General features: G+C 43.0%; 1 long non-coding RNA gene across 1 annotated transcript; it reads left to right on the forward strand.

Moving 5' to 3' along the window:
* Positions 1-17,152: 17,152 nt before the first annotated feature.
* Positions 17,153-18,715, forward strand: LOC136423673 (uncharacterized). Its single transcript, XR_010753776.1, has 3 exons — positions 17,153-17,393; positions 18,021-18,064; positions 18,649-18,715. It is a non-coding gene; the product is annotated as an uncharacterized lncRNA (long non-coding RNA).
* The last annotated feature ends 3,338 nt before the right edge of the window (positions 18,716-22,053 follow it).

Raw genomic sequence — 22,053 nt, forward strand, 5'->3', positions numbered from 1 at the left:
TTTTTATTTGAGTTGATGCCATTTGTTTTGAATCACTTTTCTTGTAACAGAGAGCTGCAGTGAAACAAACGATACACATGGGTAGTCTAGTTTCGTTGAAGTAGGTTCAGTGCGACTTGTCATCGGTTGAGTGTTTTTTTTTTCTCTCAAGATACATAAGAGATATAAAAGAAACCACTAATGATTGGTACATACTATAGACCTCCATCGGACCAGGGCAATAGCCTGGATGAACTGGACAAGTCCATAAGTAAGATGGGACCTAAAATTAACTCTGACAACGTGATCATCCTTGGAGACTTTAACACACCTGGTATAAATTGGGATGCTAGCACTACAGATAACACTCAGAGCAATTCAGGACAGGCACAGAAGCTACTGCACTTAGTGGATAACCATGGGTTATTCCAAACAGTTCAAGAGCCCACTAGGAATGGTAATCTCTTGGACCTGGTCTTAGTTAATAACCCAAACATAATCGAAAAGACCACAGTAGTTCCTGGAATAAGTGACCACGACATGGTATTGGTGGATGTCAACCTTGCACCCAAACAAAACAGGAAACCCAAGAGAAAAGTGTACATTCGAACTAAAGCTGATGAACCGGCCATCAAGAGTGACCTAAGTGATTATGCAACGAACTTTAACAAACGAACCGAGGATATGTCCGTGACACAGAAGTGGGATGATTTTAAAGACAAAATAAAGCACACGATGAACTTGCACATCCCTAGTAAAACAACATCAAGCAGATACAACCTGCCTTGGTTCAACAGAAACCTAAGAAGGCATTGTCGTAAGAAACAACGTCTTTACAACAAAGCTAAGAGAACAGGGCGAGAGGAAGACATGAACAAATACAAGAGAGTTAAGAAGGGCGTACAGAAAAGCATAAGAGCAGCACATTCAAAATATGTGGCAGACATACTGGGGGAAGCCATAATTGACAAACCCAAAACATTCTGGTCATACATAAAAGGCCTAAGAAGAGACCTTGTCGGCGTAGCCCCTCTAAAGATTGGTAATTCCATTGTCAGTGATAGCGAGAAAAAAGCAGAGGCACTCAGTTCACAGTTTAAAAGTGTGTTCACAGAGGAAGACACAACAAACATGCCAACTCTCGGACAGCCCTGTACCCCTCCCATGGAACACATAGTGATTTCCCCTAATGGTGTCGAAAAAATGCTCCAAGGTCTCAATCCATCTAAAGCATCTGGTCCAGACCAAATACCTCCTTGGTTCCTCAAAATGACAGCCACCGAAATAGCACCTGTGTTAACCAATATTTTCCAACACTCGTTAGACACAGGAGAAATTCCCAAAGACTGGAGGGATGCAAATATATGTGCCATTTTTAAAAAGGGAGATAGAGCTGTCCCCGGCAACTACCGACCTGTATCACTGACCTGTATATCCTGCAAACTACTTGAACACATTATCCATAGTCATGTCATGAAACACTTAGAAAGTTTCAACATATTGACTGACTACCAACATGGATTCAGAGCAAAGCGATCCACAGAAACACAGCTTATATTGACAGCTCACGACATAGCTGGCGCACTGAACAGTAAAAAACAGGTAGATCTAGCAATTCTTGATTTTACTAAAGCTTTCGATAAAGTCCCACATAGCAGACTCATCACTAAACTAGAGCACTACGGAATTCAAGGCACCACACTAAATTGGTTGAAGGCTTTCTTGACCAATAGGGAACAGACGGTAGTGGTAGAAGGCAAGGCCTCAGCTCCAGTTAGAGTTGCGTCAGGCGTACCACAGGGAACTATTCTGGGACCGTTACTCTTCCTCCTGTACATAAATGACTTACCAGACCAGCTTGATTCAAATGTTAGGTTATTTGCCGATGACTGCCTGTTATATATAGAGTTGTCCACACAGAGTGATTCACAGCTTTTGCAAGAAGATTTGAACACACTCGAAGAATGGCAAAGCAGATGGCTAATGCAGTTTAATCCGGAAAAATGTTACATCATGCATATAACAAACAAACGAAACCCAATTGTAACCACCTACCAGTTCTGTGGACAGGCTCTAGCAACAGCAAAGAGCCACCCGTACCTAGGCGTTACATTAACAACGGGGCTAAAGTGGAACACCCATATCAACAAAGTAACAACTAAGGCTAAACAGACATTGGGAGTGATCAAACGTAATTTGTGGGCATGCCCAGCAAAGGTAAAATCACTTGCATACACGTCTCTAGTAAGACCAAACCTTGAATATGCTGCAACAGTTTGGGATCCATACACAAAGAAGGATATAGATAAACTCGAGAGGGTGCAGAACCAAGCTGCCAGATTCTGCACGAACAACTATGAAAGGGGCGCCAGTGTAACAAAAATGAAAGCAGACCTGCAATGGATGTCACTTGAGGACAGGAGAACAATGTCCAGACTTTGCATGATGTACAAGATGACTAATAAACTTGTGGACGTACCGACTGATAAGTATCTAATGCCAGCTCAGAAGAGGACCAGAAATAGTCATGCTTTTAAGTACCAGAGTTATCAGCCAAGGATTGACGTGTTCAAAAATTCGTATTTCCCGAGAACCATAGTAGAATGGAACTCGTTGTCATCAAGTACTGTAGGAGCTTCATCACTAAGTAGCTTTAAAGAACGGTTGCAGTCAGATATGCAAAGACTAGGTGTAACAGACCGTTCGGTGTAATATGACCAGCTGCTGCCGCGCCGCGTGCCTGCGAAGCTGGTGTGTTACGCCTGATGGCGGTTATACCGGCTATATAGATACAGATACAGATACAGATACAGATATAGGACATACATCCCACCCAAGTCAGAACAACATTCATTCTTATTCACAACCAGGTAAATCGGGGAAGGTTCATACCTGCCATCTTTACAAAACAAAATATTGTATCTCGGCCGAAGTTTCATCTGTTGGCTTTACAAACTTTCGTTATTCATGGATAAACCAGAAGCCACCGTCTCATCTTCCGATGACCTTTCGCCGCAGGACTGAAATTTGAAAAGTGGAAATCAGTCAGACTACCAGGAAGGAGCAGTTTTTGCATCAACAACATTCTTCTGCTTCATCAAAGTTGCACTAAATGCATTTAAACATCCGGACATTGTATACAGAACGAGAAGAGAAAGCAGAGCCGCGTCCTAAGGTACGAAGTATATAACACAACTCTATCTATATCTATCTATTCACGTACATATACTTGGGCTACTGCTATACTTGCCGTGATTGGAAAAAGCACACTAAAGCTATACTAAAGGTTGACTTCCCATGTGTCCAGTGACTCAGCAAGTCTGCTGGCAGAGCTAGATTAGTCCGAATATCAGGAAGGAGCTTTCTCCGCTGGCCCGGGGGCACAGACCTTGTCAGCAGATTTTAATCAACAGCATCCTTCTGTATGCTTTAATATCACTATCATACTAAATACATATATGTATACATGTACTAGATACATATATACATAACCTACGGCTGATGATACAAATCCAGTACTTTATGATCTATCTATCTATCTATCTATATCTATCTATCTAAGTACATATATATGGGGATACTGCTATAATTGCTGTGATTGGAAAAAGCACACTAGAACTATACTAAAGGTTGGCTTTCCATGTGTCCAGTGACTCACCAAGCCTGCTGGCAGAGCTAGATTAGTCCGAATATCAGGAAGGAGCTTTCTCCGTTGGCCCGGGGGTACAGACCTTGCCAGCAGACCTTGCTTCATCAACAACATCCTCCTGTATGCTTCAATATTTACTAAACAGGTGTATACGTGTACTAAATACATATATACACAACCCACGGCTGATGAGGCAAATCCAGTAGTTAAACATATTTGTATATATCCATCTACGTACATATTTTGGGGATCCTGCTGTATTTGCCGTGATTGGAAAAAAAACATGCTATCTAAAACTAAAACTATACTAAAGGTTGACTTCCCATGTGTCCAGTGACTCACCAAGCCTGCTGGCAGAGATAGATTAGTCCGAATATCAGGAAGGAGCTTTCTCCGCTGCCCGGGGGCACAGACCTTGCCAGTAAGTCTTCATCAGCAACGTCCGTCCGCTTGCCTCATCAATATTATAATCAACAAGAAGACTATTTAGGCACCTGGACACTGCATACGGGGCGAGCAGAGGAAGCACTGTCGCATCCAAACGTGCCACGACGTCCCCGCCAGACCGACAAAAGCATCGTCAGTCCACAGACATCCGGCTGATCCTCGCCCATTTCAACAATCTAACCAGGTAAGTGTCGTCGTTGTTCTTTCTTTTAGCTGCAAGTTGACATAACGTTACCCGATGGCCCTTAAAACGCCCATGTCCATATTATTTTCTTTGGCCTTGATGACTGCCGGAACAGCCTCGGCGAGTTTCTGCTTCCCTTTCTGCATCAATGCTAGCTGGTCTGAATGTTTACATGACTCGATGGCTGACGCGCTTGGGTACCAAAAGGGTACATATGCATGTATCTTATGCAAGAGCCTGGAACAGAGCACTACCCCTGTCAGTAATAATCGCATCCCTAATAGTACTACACCCTGCTTGCTAGGGAGGCCAAGATCACTAGCTATCAGGGGCAATCCATTCGGTGTACTGTCAGGAAAGAAACTGCCGTCTTTCAAGCGATCATCAATCAAAACTTTGGTTCTGATTGAGGATGAAATCACAGATTTGGAGGACAATTCGTTTATTGGGTTTTCACATCTGGATCATTTGAACCTAGATTTCAACAGGCTGACGCAAATCAAACAGCGCTGGTTCACCGGCTTAGAGATGCTCTCTCATCTAATCTTATCCAATAACAGAATAGCACAGATTGACCCAAGGTGTTTCAGTAACATGGCCTACCTTCTTTTGCTAAACCTGGAAAACAACGCGCTGCAGGTCGTAGACCCCGCCTGGTTCATTGGCCAATACACTCTGTTTTACCTGTACTTGGGGGGCAATGACTTTAAGACCATTCCTCCAAGCACATTTAAGAACATGAGTCTGTTTGAGATATACCTGCAGAAAAGTGCTCTGTCCTGTCTGGACTGGGGGGTGTTGCGGAGACAGCAGAAACTGGCAACCTTCTACGTCAGTGGTAAGACCTTGGCAACAGTGCATGATGAAATGCCACATACATTCGAATGGGTTGTTTCAATACACGAAAGCGAATTGTACACTGTCGAGCGAACCATTTTAGTTGAGGTGCCCAACTTCCATTTCTGCGTCAAGCAGTATCCAGGAAGAAACGAGATGTCATTTTCGTGGGGGTTTGACTCAATTGATGTTGTTCCTCGTCAGAAATCAAAACACATAGCACCTTCTTTATGTTATAAGGGAGGTAGGTCTACACCAAACATTATCAGTGTGCCACAGTTTGTTATCATTGCTACCCGTGACTACCCAGATAAACATGACCCTAGCTACCATACGTACCGAGAGAAGTGCAGACAGGTGTGGGAACACAACATGGGAGTTACAGTGGCTTTGAAGGGTGACTCAACCTTACAGCTGGTTTCCTTGGGTGCAGGAAACACAACCAAAGCAGATGTTGCCATACTGGTTGACGACACACCAGACACGAAGATAGTCAGCAACGTAGAGTCAGACATCGACTCAAATGAAACCCAAAACGGAGTCAATGCAGACACTAACCACAAAAATAACCTAAATCTAACATGTATCCTCCTCTCAAGACACAATCCAGTCCCATTATTCATAGACACCCCCTCAGTCCCAAATAGACTTCACAAAGCGTGTCCTATGTACAAGAGTGACACAGACCAAGCAAGTTTTCAGACACCCACACACAAGCCTAAAGCTAGATCCCAAACAGCAGAGGAGTACATATCTCTGACTCCTACAGACAAGAACACACTGGCATTTTCTTCCACACTTCTGCTAGGTACTCTCCAAACTACTCTCGACCAATTAACGCCTGCGTCAAAGTTTCCAGTCATCCCAGTTGTTGTGTCATCGATTGTCGGCATTCTGATCTTGTTGCTCGCTTTGTATTTTCTATTGAAGAGGTGCCTGCCAAAGTTAAGACAAGGGAACAGCTTACAGGAGCACATTGATGCCAGCAATGGGCAGATAGCGACAGTTCCCGGTCTTGTTTCCTGTAGCTCATTGCCCTCGTCCCTCCAGTCTATTCAGTCTATCTATCAGAGGAGCCCGGATGACATAGATCCTACTCCGGGGCCTCCAGCCCTCCCACATACCTACTTAGAGATCCCAGATCATATAGCTGCTGCTCAGAGGCCTCTGCCTACCCTCCCTCACACCTACTCAGAGATCCCAGATCATAGGCCTTTGCCTGCCCTCCCGCTATTGGAGAACCCATACAATGCAATTTCTAGTGTTGTGAAGTCAGCGGGGGAAAACAAGTATAACACGTTTCCTGTTGTAAGACGTATCCGACAGGAGGTCCAAGATGTCGCAGCGTCTTGCCTGTCCCTACCTTTCGTCTTCCGTTCCTTGGAAGCCTCAGACAGTAACATCCTGGACAGCCCTGATGATGAGCCCATCCGTTTTTACAGTGCTGCTGCAGAACCGTCACTTCCCACAGTCACAAGGACCGGGCAAAACTTTCAGACCTACCAGGACAACGGCACTTCTACTGCACAGAGGCCGAAGTCCACAACTGGCATGCTTGTTACATATAGAGCTCCCATGAAAGTCAGTCGCCATTGTGTAGGAACATATGGAAATCGTCAGACCTATTGGCCATGGGAGATTTCAGGTGACGGGGATCGGGAACGAAGTTTAACATGTCGAAGATCCTTACCCATCTTTTCCATCACACACACGCCACGGGAGCTCCTAGCGGATGAGTCCGAAAATGCAACATGCCAAGGGTGGTTTGCTCCATCTTTAGTAAACACCTATTGGCCATGGGAGATCATTGAGGGAGGGACCCGTAACACACAGCGGCGTGCGTCCCTCCCCCTCACAATACCTAACACCTACTGGCCTTGGGAGATGCCAGGGGAGGGAACCCGTAACACACCACGGCGTGCATCCCTCGCCACACTACCTAATACCTACTGGCCTTGGGAAATCACAGGACAATAACCCCAAGATACTACATACGTTTATTAGGTCCAACATTACCAAACACCTTCTGGCCATCCGAGATCCATGGGATAAGGCGAACATCCCTCAAATTGTCCGCGCCTCCTACCTTAAGTGATAGGAGATTATTGAGGGAGGGACCCGAAGCACACCACGGCGTCCGTCCGTCCCAGTCACAATACCTAACACCTACTGGCCTTGTGAGATTACAGGACAATAATCCCAAGATACTACGTACATTCACGTAGTGTTATACTATATCAGTTGATGATCTTGTCAACCCTAATAATACAAGTTGGTCGATGTATGAAAGTCCTATATTAGCAAGGAAGGCCATTCAAGTATTTTCTCATCAGCACAACAAAACAATGATGCCCTGATTTACATAGTTTATATCTATGCTGCTGCCTTTCAATTATCTTCCATATGCCGCAGGTACATAGCAAAGTCTGGTCATTCACCACTATGTAATTATAGCATTTCCTCCTTGATTGTGCAAATGGAGTTCTTAAACATTATAAAGATCCATTCACAGTTTCTCGAGTTATGTTGTTTCCATACAGACACACACTTATATCAAGTTACACTTCAGTCGCATACAAAACCCGGTACGAAGCCCATTACAGAACTTGACCTTTGTCTAACCGACACCTACCCACGAACCAAATATGAAGACGCTTCTCGCGTTATGCTGTTTACATACAGACACTCATTCACCATGGCAAAATCGAAAAACATAATCTTCTTTCCAATGTAATAAGCCAACAAGAAACCAGCCCGAAAGCTTAACAATCTGGGCCAAGGATATCGTTGTATCAACAGTGTGCGTGTTTTCATACGTATTTATAAGTACCAAAGCCCTGATATGTCTGGCCACCGCGGCTTAACGGTTAGCCGAATGATCAGAACAGACACAGCAGCATACAAAAGTGCTGCGGTAAATGTTGCGTCAGATGGACAAATGCATCCTTCATCCACGAGGGCATGTCTATCTTTCACCTACTGCAGAAAAACCAAAACAGGTTAGTGCCATATGACATACGAGCTTTTCTTACAGCGTCTGAGAGATGACCCGATTGTCTCTTAAGAATGACACTACTTTCATCTTGTCTGTTTTTCTGGTCCTGGTTAGCGCCTTCACGTGTACAGCTTCAGCAAGCCTCCACTCCCCTCGGTGTAACAGAGCTGATTGGATCAAATGTTTGGCCGACACGATGACCAAAACATTTGGGCGCCAATCAGGTACATGTATCTTATGCAAGCGACAGGAACGGAGTACTGTTGATGTTAGTAATATTACCATCCCTACTGTACCATTATATCTGTCGGACATGCAAAGAGCTCTCGCTATTAGAGGCAATCCATTCGGCGTTCTATCAGCAAAAACACTGTCGGTCGTTAACCAGTCTGTACTACAAACTTTGGTTCTGATAGAGGATGAAATCTCAGATGTAGAAGGGAAAACCCTAAGCGGGTTTTCAAGTCTACAGCGTCTAAGCCTGGATTTTAATCGGTTAACCCATGTGAAGCAAGGCTGGTTTAGTGGCTTGGGAAAGCTCAGATTCCTATCTCTGTCCAATAACAAAATATCAAGGATTGACGAAGGGTGTTTCATAAACATCTCTCGGCTTCTTGTGTTGAACCTGGAAAACAATGCTTTGCAGATCGTAGACCCTGCCTGGTTTCTTGGTCAGAACACGCTCATGGAATTGCACCTTGGAGGCAATAGCATTCAGACCATTCCTCCAGACGCATTTCATGACATGCGTATCTTTCACCTGTTCCTTCCAAGAAATGCCATCTCCTGTCTTGAAAGGAAAGCATTACGGGGAGACGATCTGTCTATCTTCCATGTCAGTGGTAATAGCTTAATCACAGTGAATGATGACATGCCGCACAAGTTGGAATGGCTTGTTGCCACAGTTGAAAATAAATACCACCAGCATCAGAAAATCATATCTGTAAGTGTTGAGGTACCAAACTTCTATTTCTGTGTCACAAATGACCTAGAAAATAATGAGAAGCGTTTTATGTGGAAGTTTGATTCGGCAGAGATTATACCTCGTTTCAAGATCAGGGGTCGATTTTCACCTATTACGTGTAAAACGTCGGGTTCACACGAGGCCCCTAGTCAGCAACCTTTTGTTTTCATTGCTGCCCATGACTACCCTGAACAAAGCGACCGCCACTACCAAGAGAAGTGCAGGCAGGTGTGGAAACACAACCTGGGCGTTACAGTGGCTTTGAAGGGTAACTCAGTCTTACAGCTGGTTTCCTTGGGTGTAGGAAACACAACCAAGGCAGATGTTGCAATTGTGGTTGACGAAACACCAGTCACAAAGGCAGTTAGCACCACCGATTTAACCGAAAGCCAAAACAATATCAATGGGAGCACTACAACGACAGAAAACGTCCGTTTGTCTTGCATCCTTCTCTCGAAACACAACCCATTCCCGGTATTGTTAGACATTCCTCCAGTACCAAAGAGGCCCCACAGAACATGTCCTGTGCCAAAAAGTAGCACAGACCAAACAAGCTTTAAGACACCCACAGCAGAAGAGTACAGATCTCTGACACACACAGCCCAGACCACAGTGGCATTGTCATTCCCACTTCTGCTAGGCACTCTCCAAACCAATCGTGACCAATCAACACCTGCGTCAAAGTTTCCAGTCATCCCAGTTGTTGTCTCATCAATTGTCGGCGTTCTGATCTTGTTGCTCCCGTTGTGTTTTCTGTGCCTGCCAAAGTTAGAACAAGGGAACAGCTCACAGGAGCACATGGATGCCAGTAATGGGCAGATAGCGACAACTCCCGGTCTTGTTTCCTGTAGCTCATTGCCTTCGTCCCTCCAGTCTATTCAGTCCATCTACCGAAGGAACCCAGATGACGTAGATTTTCCGGGGCCTCCTGCCCTCCCACACAACTACTCAGAGATCCCAGATCATATAGCTGTTGCTCAGAGGCCTCTGCCTACCCTCCCTCACAGCTACTCAGAGATCCCAGATCATATAGCTGCTGCTCAGCGACTTCTGCCTGCCCTCCCTCACACCTACGCCGAGATCCCAGATCATATAGCTGCTGCTCAGCGTCCTCTACCGGTACCCCCTCACACCTACTCAGATATTCCAGATCATATAGCTGTTGCTCAGCGACTTCTGCCTGCCCTCCCTCACACCTACGCCGAGATCCCAGATCATATAGCTGCTGCTCAGAGGCCTCTTCCTACCCTCCCACTTTGGCAAGTGGAGATTCCAAGCGATATCATCCGTGCTGTTACGAGGTCAGCTAGGGGAAACAGGCACATCACAATTGTAACTGTAAGACAGATAGTCCAAGATGTCGCACCGTCTTGCCTGTACTCGCCTGCCGTCCTCCATTCCTTGGAAGACCGTAACATGCCTGATGATGGGCCCATCCGCATTTACAGTGCTGCATCAGAGCCGTCACTTACAACAGTAACATTAACAAGGGTTCCTGCAGTCACAAGGTCCGGGCAAAACTTTCAGACCTACCAACACAACACCGCTTCTACTAAGACAGCTAATACGTATGGACTTACAACAGTAACAAGGGTTCCTGCAGTCATAAGGTCCGGGCAAAACTTTCAGACCTACCAACACAACACCGCTTCTACTAAGACAGCTAATACGTATGGACTTACAACAGTAACAATGGTTCCTGCAGTCACAAGGACAGGGCAAAACTTTCAGACCTACCAATACAACACCGCTTCCACTAAGACAGCTAATACATATGGACTGCCAGGCAGGAATGTTAGGCACCATTGTGTCAGAACATATGGGAACCCACACATTTTCCCCCCATTTGTGATCCAAGGGGAGAGGGCCCGAAATATAAGACAGCAAATATATAGCAGTGACACACCACCACGTGCGTTTCAGTCCACACTACCTAACACCTACTGGCCACGGGAGTTCCCTGGAGGGGGAACACCTAACACACCACGGCGTGCATCCCTCCCCCTCACACTACCTAACACCTACTGGCCATGGGAGATGCCAGGGAAGGGAACCCGTAATACATCACGGCGTGCGTCCCTCCCCCTCACACTACCTAACAGGTACTGGTCATGGAAGGCCCCAGGGGAGGGAACCCGTAACACATCACGACGACAGTCCTTACCCCTCACCACACTACCTAATGCATACTGGCCATGGTGGATCCAGGGATCGCAGCACAGGAAATCCGTAGCACAACACGGCGTGCATTCCTCCCCCTCACACTTTCGAACACCTACTGGCCTTGGGAGCTCCATTGAAGGGGAGGGAACCCGTAACAGACCACGGCGTGCATCCCTCCCCTTCACACTACCTAACACCTACTTGCCATGGGAGACCCCAGTACCAGGAGAGGGAACCCCTAACACACCACTGACTACAGCAGTCCCCCTCACACTAAACACCTACTGGCCATGGAAGATACCAGGGGAGGGAACCCGTAACACACCACGGCGTGCTTCTCTCCCCCTCATCACAATACCTAACACCCACTGGCCATGGGAGATACCAGGGGAGGGAACCCGTAATACACCACGGCGTGCGTCCCTCCCCCTCACACTACCTAACAGGTACTGGCCATGGAAGGCCCCAGGGGAGGGAACCCGTAACACATCACGACGACAGTCCTTACCCCTCACCACACTACCTAATGCATACTGGCCATGGTGGATCCAGGGATCCCAGCACAGGAAATCCGTAGCACAACACGGCGTGCATTCCTCCCCCTCACACTTTCGAACACCTACTGGCCTTGGGAGCTCCATTGAAGGGGAGGGAACCCGTAACAGACCACGGCGTGCATCCCTCCCTTCCGTCACACTACCTAACACCTACTGGCCATGGGAGTGCCCAGGAGAGGGAACCCCTAATACACCACTGCGTACATCACTCCCACTCACACTAAACACCTACTGGCCATGGAAGGTCCCAGGGGAGGGAACCCGTAACACATCACGACGACAGTCCTTCCCCCTCGTCACACTTCCTAACACCTACTGGCCATGGGAGTGCCCAGGAGAGGGAACCCCTAATACACCACTGCGTACATCACTCCCACTCACACTAAACACCCACTGGCCATGGAAGGTCCCAGGGGAGGGAACCCGTAACACATCACGACGACAGTCCTTCCCCCTCGTCACACTTCCTAACACCTACTGGCCATGGGAGATACCGGGGGAGGGACCCTGTAACACACCACGGCGTGCGTCCCTCTCCACACTACCTAACACCTACTGGCCATGGGGGATACCAGGGGAGGGACCCTGTAACACACCACGGCGTGCGTCCCTCTCCACACTAGCTAACACCTACTGGCCATGGGAGATACCGGGGCAAAAGACGGACTGCCAAAAGTAAATTGACCAACCTTTTCCTACCTTTCGTTTGAAATGAAGTTTTATTCACTTAGGCCATGATGATTTGATTATACAGACTGTATGAAAGAATGATATGGATGACACTCTCCGGAGACTGTTGCGAGTGTGCGAATAAAAAGAAAAGGTCGGCAAAGAAAAGTTGCCTTCATTATGAAATTCATGTGGTCTAGAAGGATGAACAAAAGTAAAAACAAAGAGAATGGTATCGAATAATAGATTTTTTCTTTTGTTCTGTCACATCTTCTTCTTTGAAATTGATTTTTGCATTTACGACATTAGTATTTCTGAAATATTTTTTTCAGGAATTTACAGTATATATTTTCTCATTTTGCTGCTGCTGCATAACGTTACGATTAACAGTATGGCCGAAAACTTTTTTTTGTGAAACGGACGAAAAGTCACGGATGCGCGCGTGGAAGTCGTCCATATGCATTGGTATTTTACATTTAGTATCCGCTTTCTGTTATATGTTTCAGACAGTATGAATGAAAACCTTTTTTTGGAAACGGAGGAAAAGTCGCGGATGCGCGCGTAGAAGTCGTCCATATACTCAAATCAACAGGGCAGTGTATAAAAAGAATATAGGCCACCGTTTCATCATCTCATTTTTCCCGTAGGGTTATAGATTGCCAACATGGATATTAGTCTGGGAGTCAGGGAGGATATTGTTTCTACAGCAAACAGTTCATCAATAGCAACCCTCTGTTGACGTTCCAATTTTGCAGCATAGAATGCACTCATACGTCTGGGCATGGTACAATGCATATGTATGCAGTGACGAGTGACGTTTTCCGATATGAAGTCTTCGCTACAGATGGAGGAATACGCTATTCTACAAGCAGAGGTTTCGGCCGGGGGGGGGGGGGATTTTCGTCGTCTGCCTCCCTCGCGGCAACTACTAGCCTCCCCTCCCCGACCGAAACCTCTGCTTTTTTCCTATGAAAAAATTAATTTTCCTTCAACAAAAACATAAAAAGACATTGAAAAAAAACTCTGCTTCGATAATTCGGACACGCATTGTGTTCACAAACGCCAGGTCAATTTTCATGACGTCAGGCGAAAGTGAACATCATGAAACGCAAAGCCAGTCTGCAGTTGCATAATTATTACAGAAGTCAAAACCAAAAAGCTTAGATTGTATTCCGTAGCGGTTCTTAAAATAGCCACACGTTCCACTTGTCACCAGTGTTAACTTGCACTATGTCTGTATACTTTTTCTATGCATTGTTTCATGTTTCAATTAGCCCTCGGGCAAGAACTTGCAAATAAAACTCTATTATTATTGAGGAATACAAATAGCCTGCTGTTAATTGGTAGCGCTATATATATAATCGCAACAAACATATCATTAATGCAAATTCTGCAGATGAGAAGCTTACTTGCATAATTACTTAGACAAGGTGAATGATGAAAGTTTGTGACATGTTTGTGTTCTTACGACTAGACATAAATTATGAAATTGTAATATTGTTTTTTTTGGAAATGTTCTTTCGCAAAGTCGTTCAGCTGCTGAATTTATTTATTTCATCTGAAACTTGCATACCTGCCTCCATGTAGGGAGGTTTATTAGAAATGACAGATCATAAAGCAGGAGGCTGCTAATTCAAAGTGAGTAATTTTGGTCTGTTTGTGTTTTCTCAATTATCTATTTTCCATATGCCAGTTACATGTACCGTAGAGTGACAGGGAGTGATCAATGGACACATGTAATGTTGATTGAAACCTTATTTGCATGATTGATGACCTACAATCAAACACAACAAATTTTGAATATTTCACGGAGGTGTGAGATCTTCAAACTTCTGTTTATGATAGACTCAAATATTCGCCACCATGGTGATTTGATCAGGTAATGCCAACCTGACTAAATTATATTCTTCATTTTTACTGAAATTTTTAGCTTTCTCTCAATAACAAATTGCTAAAGTTCCCTTGAACTCTGGAAATCACCAAGGCCGAATAATACAACGCTATGTCTACATGCATTTTAGTGAAGGTAAAATAAAGGAAGAAAAAAGTTTGTGCCAAAAGGACACCCCAGCAGAAAGGTTAGCCAAGTGTAAATTTAAAATGCATGTAACTGCATAATGACTGAATTACACTATCATATATTCAAGTTCAAAAGGATTCACTTCAATTGCCTAAGTCTGTGACAGCATTTTTGACATTGCCTATTCATATTTACAGAATACAAAATGTGACGTCATTGTCTGTAGAAACATGTTAGAAACCTGTGATGTGTTTACAAATTGACTTTGTTTTCGTCAGGAGTACTGGGATAGTCCAATGAATTATGTCATTGACTCCTTGTTGTCTTTTGGCAATAAACATTTGAAATGTGGCAAAATGACGAAAAATACTTTAAGCTTATAAATTTGACAATCATGCAAAATTTTGTTGCCTGAATCTGAATTGGTCAACCAGTATAGCCACCAATCGGTATAATACATCAGCATTTTTTCGACAAGTGCAATGTACAGTGGACCACGGCTGAATATCCCATCCTTAGGATCCGGACTGCAACCCTTTTCAGTAGCGTGCATACATGTCGGGTGAGTGACACAGCCAGGATTTGAACTCACGACCTCTTGGCCCAACCACTGGTCTACGCACTTCAAGGTTTGACTGTCCTAATTTTAAATCATGGGACCGACAACTTCACATCCGATCCAAGGACTCCAACAAAAGTACCAGAAGCATGCAAATTAGGATCTGGAAGCAGGCTTTCTAACCACTACACCATCGAGCACCCATTCGAAACGGAGGAGTGAAGTTGTCTCTGTTCTGCACCTGAAAGCACCAACTGATATGATTACTGGTAAAAAGACATTGAAAGGCATGCACTGGATTGTAAAAATCTACTCAGTGCAATTCTGTACTAGTGCCCACCAAGATGCTAGCTTAACCATTTACATTCTGATTTCAGACATACAACACGCAGCATCTTTGACTGAGCTATGCTAAGCCAAGACATGCTCTAAATGAACCTGTCTCAAAAACCCACTCGTGCACTTCCAGGGCATTCCTACCAGTTTCAAATCCTTCTACAGCAACAACTTCTTTCCACTGACTGCCAAACTATGGAACTCTCCCAATGACAATGGTTGAAACGTTCCCTCCCATATACAACCTGCAAGACTTCAAAACCAATGTCTACCACTATTTCCCAGCATAATCATCTCCATCTTACTTCAATTTAAGTTCAATGCCTAGAAGTGGTGGACTGTGGCCTTGCATTGAACAAACCCATTTAAAGAAGTACGTACATGCAACAATCTGTAGCGACATTGATCAAGCTGGTGTGTTATGACAAAAGAGGGCTGTACTGGTTACCAATGCAGATTCAGATGAGAAATTATGAGATGACAGAAAAAATCAGACAATTTCATTGCTGACAAATACTGTGCAATTGAAGTATGCTCTTCTTGCTACTAATACAATATGTAACTCATCATTGTAAGTTGCCATATATTATGATAATTTTGAAGCAAATGTATTGTACAAATGGTACCAAAAATACATGTAAAACATGTGGTAATATCAGTGAAAGGTGTTAGTTGTATTTTTATGAAGTGAAAGAAAATCATGCTGAATATTACAATTATTTCAATAGCTCAAATTAGCATCAATTTGGTAAAGGCTTCATAACCCACCCTGAGGTCTTTCAAGTGTACATTAATGGCAATAATAAGAATGCAGGTCCACATATAATAGCCTGGCTGTATGACAACGTGTCATAACTATATGTGATCTAGGCAACACAAATGTGAAATCTCTGTAGACATTACGCAACTACTGATTACAATGGTAACTAAAATGTATGTAATTGAACTTACATGTGATAGAGACAACACAACATGCTTAGGATGTTCTCTTACTAGCTAGAGTATGTACATTTTACTGTCACATAGTAGTAGTAGGTTTTGTGTGAGGATTTTGAGTTATGAAAAAAAGATCACTGCTGGATGCAAAACCACTGGCAACAGATAGAAGGCCATTGTCAGGATTATGAAAGCTTGATAAATGTTATTGCACTAGTTGTTATTCACATTGAGAAAAGTACTTGACAAACAGGCAAGAAAGAAATTGATGCCACAGCATAACTTGTGAATATACGAGTGATGTAATAAAGTTTTGGTGTTGTGTAAACCCCACAGTGTAGGTCTGACTTTTTGAGTATTTTCTTAACAGGTAACATAGGAGAAGAAAGATTTTAACTTTGAGCCTAATCATCTGAAGGAGGAGAATAGGACCATTAGGAGAAATTGTGCCCCCCATTTCATGAATATGAACCTTAAGTTAGAGAGAGCTACAACTGGCACTATGGGACTGGTCTGATCTTAAACATGGCTTGAACTGAACAGGAAATTACAGCTTGAAATACAATCTTGCAGGTAAAAGATTCCCAAGGTGGTATGAATCTTTAGAAAACAATAAATTCAAATCCCAACATTAAACCAGGACTGGTGTCACAAGTTTTTTAACTTCAAGATACTGAAATGCCAGTGTCTCAAATGAGCATAGAACGGTACCATGACCTAAATTCCAGCAGGTAAACACTATACAGGTAACTTACCTTGCAGGTAAATAGATTTGCTCATGAATAATTAATGAGCTATGACGCAGTGAAACTTCTTTGTACCTTGACCTTTGGTCTAGCCGCCATTGAATTCTGAAACTGTAAAGGTGTACACAGAAGCAAATATGGTGTGCGAGGTTCTCAACTTTTGGGGGCATTTTAGCTAGTTTTAGGTATACTGCTTCCACCTTGTGCTGTCTGACAGTCTCTACACCTCTTGGCAACATGAAACACCTTGACCAGGAGCCAACAAGGTCTGTTTGGCTGGCAAACCTGCCCCGAGTGTCCGGATCTCAAGTTTCACAGCTGAAGACCGAGATATGTGATGTTCTCACTGAAGGTAAGGTTTACTTTGATTTATCCTGAATCAATTCAATCTCTTAAATCAAATTAAATACTCGACAGGTACATGTACTACGTAAGAAGTATGGAGGGCATAAATATTTCGACCCTCTTGCCAGGTTGAACACAAAGGGAAAAGCAAACACTTTTGGCGGGCTAGAAAGAAAATGGACGTCAAGGATGACACATTGGTTTCAGTGTACATTTCGCAATAATTATAATGGAATGTGTTGTAGAAGGTGTAGAATGTCATGAGTGTTTGGGACACCTCAGGCATACCAGTTAAATGTTGTGGCTTTTTCAATGTGTAGACTTAAACCTAACATTCAAGGTATGTTGTTAGGTCATTTTGCAGCTAATACACACTAAGTGTGAGACGACTGACAATATATACACAGGGGTACTGTCAGTGTCACCAAAATCACATTGCTTAGTAACACAGCTGCTCATAAAACTGAAACTTGACCACTTACATATGAAGCACCAGTTGGAGGGATAAACCTAACAAGTGTACCCTAGCATTAGGAGCAAACTTGAAGACCAGAGTGACATTGTATTCAACTATTGATAAAATTGTTTAGCCCATACTATTGAAGGTAACATATCATTTATCTTTTAATCACAGCAACTTCAGGGAGGGTAACAAACATCAGGTATAGCCGTCCAAAGGTATGTTTGATTTTTTATGTACTAATAGAATAATTGATTGACAAATGTATTTTGCTATGTACTTCCTACCAATCCCTGTAAAGCCCTTATGATAAACAAGTGCATCTCATGTCTTCATTTCTAAAAAAATGCTGAGACATTTTAAATGAGGATAACTGGTAATATGGGTGTACCCTTTTCTTCTTATTTGTGCTTTGAAGTGATTTCTGCCAAATTATAGGACAAAAATAAATACTTCAGTCACAGTTCAGTGTAGAAAAACAACATTTGGAATAGCCAACCTCCTCCATACATTGTATATGCACATTATTTCCCCCTGTAGCATTAGATTTCCTCTTCTGATTTAATAGTTACTGTAGTACATTCAGAAAAGATGGGAAGTACTATAAATGGATTTAAGTTCATGTGGTTTTTATTTTGCGCTAAGGAAAAAATAGAGTGTTCGCAGTGGTTTTTAAGTTTGCGTTGAAATAGTTGTCGCGAAAACTGCGAACATAAAACCACTGTGAACATTTCTGCATTTACAGGATTCTGCATTTACAAAAAGTGTTAGTTTGGTAAATAATAGATTGTATTGATTGCAGGCATGTGCTGTTGTGACATTTTCCAAGGGGATGTCAGTGGTGAAGGCCCTGCAAAAAGGCAGACAGGTGGGTCTACAATATTATTGCAAATCAAGGACATGTAATTAAACACTGCACCCATGGCCAACCATCCGCCGAATGGCCAAAAGTCAATGGAAAGAGGATGTTAAGAATCATAGCAAATTGCACCTTATTCAAAACAGATAACTCTGAATTTACTTTTGTTACATTCCATACAATTCATGTTAAGCCATAATGATTATAATTCACCATTAAATTGTCAAATTTGCTTTCAGGGTTGGATTTTTGTCCGTGGTACCAGAGTGAAGTTGTTCAGGACACCAGATCCTGTCCTCACGCAAGCTAAGGAGAATAGGCAACACTTGTACTCAGAACCACACAACACCTGGCTGGAAAGGACTGAGTCCAGTCTGCGTCTCCATAATGATGACCCTCCAGCAATTGACAGCTACATGTACCTCCCATTCCACAAGCATCCCTACAGAACACAGCACATCTCAGAAGACATCTGTTCAAAAATAGTCGTGGCAAAGTCACAGAGGTCAAACAGAAAGAGGAAGAAGCTTGTCCATTCTACAAACTTTAAGGTGAAACCAAAATGTTACTCATCAGACAAAAAACAGTTCAGAATCTGCAAGAAGACAGCAAAACGAAACAAGAAAGGACCAAAGAAAGCTGCTGCTGCTACAATTCCAAGGAGGTAAGAAATAGAGTACAATATTTGAACAAGGTCGGAAAAGTTCGTGTCTTGTTTTCAATGGAAGGCTGGACTGTGACACATGTCTCACTTGTAAATTATTAATGAACTGTGACGCACTGAAACTGGAGTTTGTATACCTGGCCCAATGAGCCAGTAAATATTTCTACAGGTCTGGAGTAATCTGACTCGTTGTTGTTATGAACAACAATGCAGTACAATGAAATGTTGGTATAATTTTGTTAAAAGAAAACGGCTCAATGTTTCGCGGCATCTCATTTTTATGAAAAAATGTTTTTTTTTGCAAACAAGGTGCATACCTATCACATGTAACGTTATATAAACTAACATAAATTGTCTTGAGTCTCAGTTGTGCAGTACAATGAAATATCAGTCATTCAAGAATACAGATCAGTTTCTTCTTCTGACTAGTATGTCATAATCCTATTCTCACAATGCTGAAGATGCAATGTGACGTTAATTTTGGCGGAATTCTTCATTTTCCACAGGTACACCATTTATGTCCAAGGATTGACGACCCTGATTCCAATCCAAGTGAAGAGCAATGACACCATTGCAGTTCTGAAAGCAGCCATAAAACAAAAGGAGGGAATCAAATTGCCGGCTAGGGCATCTCTGTGGTGCAAGGGATATAAGGTAGTTTGATAAACCTTTGAACATTTGATTTTATTGGAATCGCAACAGGGCAATACACATGGGACACAGGCAGCTATTGCTGATGTCGTGACCCACACACATAATATAGCCGTTTTTTACACTTGGCTGGAGTGGGGAAAGTCGTGTTAAGTGCCTTTTTCCCAAGGGCACAGATTGGTGTCGTCAGGGGATTCGAACCAGGGACCTTTGGGTTCTGGGCCGAAAACCCTGCCGTTATGCCACACTGCTGATGCCAACTTTTAAACCTTCACAAATGACCAAGTGGAAAGTAATTAAGCATGGCTGCTACATGTAGTTACACCCCCCATTCCACTAGGACGGTGCTCTGACCGAATCTTATTGATCTTCTTATGCTTTGAGTGTTCTTTTGTAATTTCTGTCATAATTTTACATTGTGCATGATATTCCAATTATGAAACTATGTGTTACACGTAGTCAATGTAGGTCACAGTGAGAGCACAGCACTAGTGGAATGAGGGCCTTATACAAAGAATGTTCACACAACAGTTACTGGAATACTCGTCTGGAAACATTACCACTCATCATCAGATGATTGTACTTAATATCTAATGTTGCTATTGATACCACTATTGAATACTGCAATTATGACCACCAAGCTAATGTTTTTGATCTCAAACTCAATCTTTCTTTTTCTTAATCATTCTCATCAAAGTTGGTGGACCTTCTAACCTTGGATGACCAGTTGGTTGGACCTGAAAGCAACGTGGTGCTGCACATGGGCCTCCAAGGAGGATCTGACAAGGGTAAACTTTCTATCTGTACAAAAAGTATTGAGCTTCTAGATAATATTGAGCTTCTAGACATTTGCGCTTGTATTTACATGCTTTAAACATTTTCCCACCTGTTGTTGTAGTAATATGTATGTGTAGCATATACAATATCAATGTCCATGTAATTTTTCAGTAGGCAAATTCCTGCAATTTTCATGTTTGGCTTTTGATTAAATGTATTTTTTTTTAATTCATTCTTTCATATTTCAGATGGATCATCACCAGGTCCTAACAAGGGTGGTAGAGTTTCCTTAAGACCCAAAACTAAAGAGCTACCAGGAAGATCTAAAGACACTGGTATGCACATTCTTCTAACATCTGAAAATATTTACAGTATGGCAATTTAATATCATCGTCAATTAAGTCCACACTAACAATTGGTATCATGATTTCGCAGGTTGACATTTTCTGCATTGGCACTTGTACGCAATGCATGCATTTCAAAGTACAAAAAGTCACATCATGATTTATACTAACTAGCCTAGTTAAATCATGCTAACAGCCCTTCCACTGGTTAGGTGCCCATGAAGAGGAGGATTCCATAGAGCCTGGACAGTGAGTTCATGTTACACAGAAATATGACTTCCTTTTTTTAAACAGATTTGGTTACAGAATTAGAGCTACTGTACCTGGCCAGGAACATTGGAGTGGAATGGGAGAGTCTGACCATTGCTCTGGGCATGACCAAGGCTGATGTGTACAAGTTCAAGGCTGACAACCCTCACAACACAGAGCAGGCTATACTTGCCATGCTGGTTAACTGGAAGAGGATGCAAGGGCCACATGCCACAAAACAACACTTGAAGGAAATGTTGACTAGAGAAGGCATAGATGAAGAATGTTTCGGTAGGTTGTAGGTTGACTTTTAAGCTGAAGAAATCAATTGGCCCTCCAGACAATTTCATACAGTTATTAATTTCACACACTAAAAAGAATAAAACAGTAATTAGTATTCTAGGGTGGCACCAACTGAATCTGCAAAACAGGCTTACCAACAACATCTACTTTGCCCTCAGCAGTACACATGAACATGTACATAGAAGTGTTCATACTGCTTTAATATTTGTCAACAATCCTTATAACTGTCTATGATTCTAGTAATTCTTAGTAAAGAATAAGAATACACAACAGTTACTTCTCTTTTCAGACTTTATCATCAGGGATATGGCTGAGTCTGCTGCTACTCCAAGTTCACATGCCAGTGCCAAACAAGTTTCC

The sequence above is a fragment of the Branchiostoma lanceolatum genome, chromosome 17, assembly GCF_035083965.1.
Source record: "Branchiostoma lanceolatum isolate klBraLanc5 chromosome 17, klBraLanc5.hap2, whole genome shotgun sequence".
In the NCBI taxonomy this organism is placed as follows: Eukaryota; Metazoa; Chordata; class Leptocardii; order Amphioxiformes; family Branchiostomatidae; genus Branchiostoma; species Branchiostoma lanceolatum.